Here is a 4,439-nt window from a genome sequence, read left to right on the forward strand (position 1 = left end):
AATGGAGTGTTGCTTCACTTTCTAAATACTGTCCTTTCAGAGAAAATCACTTTCCTTTTAAAATGCCTTAAGCTACTTAAAAGCATTCACAAAAAACGCATATCTGTTTCCTGAAAGAGAAGTAGTCTGTTCCAACACTTCAATTCACTGTGCGAAGTGAATGGAGTGTTGCTTCACTTTCTAAATGCTGTCCTTTCAGAGAAAATCACTTTCCTTTGAAAGTGCCTTAAGCTACTTACACACATTCACAGGAAACTCAAATGCGTTTCTATGAAAGAGAAGCTGTCTGTTCCAACACTTCAATTCATTGTGCGAAGTGAATGGAGTGTTGCTTCACTTTCTAAATGCTGTCCTTTCAGAGAAAATCACTTTCCTTTGAAAGTGCCTTAAGGTACTTACAAGCATTCAACTGAAATTCACATGCGTTTCACTGAAAGAGAAGCAGTCTGTTCCAACACTTCAATTCACTGTGCGAAGTGAATGGAGTGTTGCTTCACTTTCTAAATGCTGTCCTTTCAGAGAAAATCACTTTCCCTTGAAAGTGCCTTAAGGTACTTACAAGCATTCAACTGAAATTCACATGCGTTTCACTGAAAGAGAAGCAGTCTGTTCCAACACTTCAATTCACTCTGCGAAGTGAATGGAGTGTTGCTTCACTTTCTAAATGTTGTCCTTTCAGAGAAAATCACTTTCCTTTGAAAGTGCCTTAAGCTACTTACACACATTCACAGGAAACTCAAATGCGTTTCTATGAAAGAGAAGCTGTATGTTCCAACATTTCAATTCACTGTGCGAAGTGAATGGAGTGTTGCTTCACTTTCTAAATGCTGTCCTTTCAGAGAAAATCACTCTCCTTTGAATGTGCCTTAAGCTACTTACAAGCATTCAACAGAAATTCACATGTGTTTCTCTGAAAGAGAAGCAGTCCGTTCCAACACTTCAATTCGCTGTGCGAAGTGAATGGAGTGTTGCTTCACTTTCTAAATGCTGTCCTTTCAGAGAAAATCACTTTCCTTTGAAAGTGCCTTAAGCTACTTACAAGCATTCAATAGAAATTCACATGCGTTTCTCTGAAAGAGAAGCAGTCTGTTCCAACACTTCAATTCACTGTGCGAAGTGAATGGAGTGTTGCTTCACTTTCTAAATGCTGTCCTTTCAGAGAAAATCACTTTCCTTTGAAAGTGCCTTAAGCTACTTACAAGCATTCACAAGAAACTCACATGCATTTTTCTGAAAGAGAAGCAGTTTGTTCCAACATTATAATTCACTGTGCGAAGTGAATGGCGTGTTACTTCACTTTCTATATGCTCTCCTTTTAGAGAAAATCACTTTGCTTTGAAAGTGCCTTAAGCTACTTACAAGCATTCAGAAGAAACTCACATCCGTTTCTCTGAAAGAGAAGCAGTGTGTTCCAACATTTCAATTCACTGGGCGAAGTGAATGGAGTGTTGCTTCACTTTCTAAATGCTGTCCTTTCAGAGAAAATCACTTTCCTTTGAAAGTGCCTTAAGCTACTTACAAGCATTCACAAGAAACTCACATGCATTTTTCTGAAAGAGAAGCAATCTGTTCCAACACTTCAATCCACTGTGCGTAGTGAATGGAGTGTTGCTTCACTTTCTAAATGCTTTCCTTTCAGAGAAAATCACTTTCCTTTGAAAGTGCCTTAAGCTACTTACAAGCATTCACAAAAAACTAATATCTGTTTCTCTGAAAGAGAAGTGTTCTGTTCCAACACTTCAATTCACTGTGCGAAGTGAATGGAGTGTTGTTTCACTTTCTAAATGCTGTCCTTTCAGAGAAAATCACTTTCATTTGAAAGTGCCTTAAGCTACTTACAAGCATTCCACAGAAATTCACATGCGTTTCTCTGAAAGAGAAGAAGTCTGTTCCAACACCTCAATTCACTGTGCGAAGTGAAGGGAGTGTTGTTTCACTTTCTAAATGCTGTCCTTTCAGAGAAAATCACTTTCCTTTGAAAGTGCCTTAAGCTACTTACACACATTCACAGGAAACTCAAATGCGTTTCTATGAAAGAGAAGCTGTCTGTTCCAACACTTCAATTCACTGTGCGAAGTGAATGGAGTGTTGCTTCACTTTCTAAATGCTGTCCTTTCAGAGAAAATCACTTTCCTTTGAAAGTGCCTTAAGGTACTTACAAGCATTCAACTGAAATTCACATGCGTTTCACTGAAAGAGAAGCAGTCTGTTCCAACACTTCAATTCACTCTACGAAGTGAATGGAGTGTTGCTTCACTTTCTAAATGCTGTCCTTTCAGAGAAAATCACTTTCCTTTGAAAGTGCCTTAAGCTACTTACACACATTCACAGGAAACTCAAATGCGTTTCTCTGAAAGAGAAGCAGTCTGTTCCAACACTTCAATTCACTGTGCGAAGTGAATGGAGTGTTGCTTCACTTTCTAAATGCTGTCCTTTCAGAGAAAATCACTTTCCTTTGAATGTGCCTTAAGCTACTTACAAGCATTCAACAGAAATTAACATGTGTTTCACTGAAAGAGAAGCAGTCTGTTCCAACACTTCAATTCACTGTGCGAAGTGAATGGAGTGTTGCTTCACTTTCTAAATGCTGTCCTTTCAGAGAAAATCACTTTCCTTTGAAAGCGCCTTAAGCTACTTACACACATTCACAGGAAACTCAAATGCGTTTCTATGAAAGAGAAGCTGTCTGTTCCAACACTTCAATTCACTGTGCGAAGTGAATGGAGTGTTGCTTCACTTTCTAAATGCTGTCCTTTCAGAGAAAATCACTTTCCTTTGAAAGTGCCTTAAGCTACTTAAAAGCATTCAACTGAAATTCACATGCGTTTCACTGAAAGAGAAGCAGTCTGTTCCAACACTTCAATTCACTGTGCGAAGTGAATGGAGTGTTGCTTCACTTTCTAAATGCTGTCCTTTCAGAGAAAATCACTTTCCTTTGAAAGTGCCTTAAGCTACTTACACACATTCACAGGAAACTCAAATGCGTTTCTATGAAAGAGAAGCTGTCTGTTCCAACACTTGAATTCACTGTGCGAAGTGAATGGAGTGTTGCTTCACTTTCTAAATGCTGTCCTTTCAGAGAAAATCACTTTCCTTTGAATGTGCCTTAAGCTACTTACAAGCATTCAACAGAAATTCACATGTGTTTCACTGAAAGAGAAGCAGTCTGTTCCAACACTTCAATTCACTGTGCGAAGTGAATGGAGTGTTGCTTCACTTTCTAAATGCTGTCCTTTCAGAGAAAATCACTTTCCTTTGAAAGTGCCTTAAGCTACTTACAAGCATTCAATAGAAATTCACATGCGTTTCTCTGAAAGAGAAGCAGTCTGTTCCAACACTTCAATTCACTGTGCGAAGTGAATGGAGTGTTGCTTCACTTTCTAAATGCTGTCCTTTCAGAGAAAATCACTTTCCTTTGAAAGTGCCTTAAGCTACTTACAAGCATTCACAAGAAACTCACACGCATTTTTCTGAAAGAGAAGCAGTTTTTTCCAACATTACAATTCACTGTGCGAAGTGAATGGCGTGTTGCTTCACTTTCTATATGCTCTCCTTTTAGAGAAAATCACTTTGCTTTGAAAGTGCCTTAAGCTACTTACAAGCATTCAGAAGAAACTCACATCCGTTTCTCTGAAAGAGAAGCAGTGTGTTCCAACATTTCAATTCACTGGGCGAAGTGAATGGAGTGTTGCTTCACTTTCTAAATGCTGTCCTTTCAGAAAAAATCACTTTCCTTTGAAAGTGCTTTAAGCTACTTACAAGCATTCACAAGAAACTCACATGCATTTTTCTGAAAGAGAAGCAGTCTGTTCCAACACTTCAATCCACTGTGCCTAGTGAATGGAGTGTTGCTTCACTTTCTAAATGCTGTCCTTTCAGAGAAAATCACTTTCCTTTTAAAATGCCTTAAGCTACTTAAAAGCATTCACAAAAAACTCATATCTGTTTCCTGAAAGAGAAGTAGTCTGTTCCAACACTTCCATTCACTGTGCGAAGTGAATGGAGTGTTGCTCCACTTTCTAAATGCTGTCCTTTCAGAGAAAATCACTTTCCTTTGAAAATGCCTTAAGCTACTTAAAAGCATTCACAAAAAACTCATATCTGTTTCCTGAAAGAGAAGTAGTCTGTTCCAACACTTCAATTCACTGTGCGAAGTGAATGGAGTGTTGCTTCACTTTCTAAATGCTGTCCTTTCGGCGAAAATCACTTTCCTTTGAAAGTGCCTTAAGCTACTTACAAGCATTCACAAAAAACTCACATGCATTTTTCTGAAAGAGAAGCAGTCTGTTCCAACACTTCTATTCACTGTGCGTAGTGAATGGAGTGTTGCTTCACTTTCTAAATGCTGTCCTTTCAGAGAAAATCACTTTCCTTTGAAAGTGCCTTAAGCTACTTACACACATTCACAGGAAACTCAAATGCGTTTCTATGAAAGAGAA

This window comes from Myodes glareolus, unplaced genomic scaffold, assembly GCF_982192425.1.
Source record: "Myodes glareolus unplaced genomic scaffold, mMyoGla1.1 HAP1_SCAFFOLD_111, whole genome shotgun sequence".
Lineage (NCBI taxonomy): Eukaryota > Metazoa > Chordata > Mammalia > Rodentia > Cricetidae > Myodes > Myodes glareolus.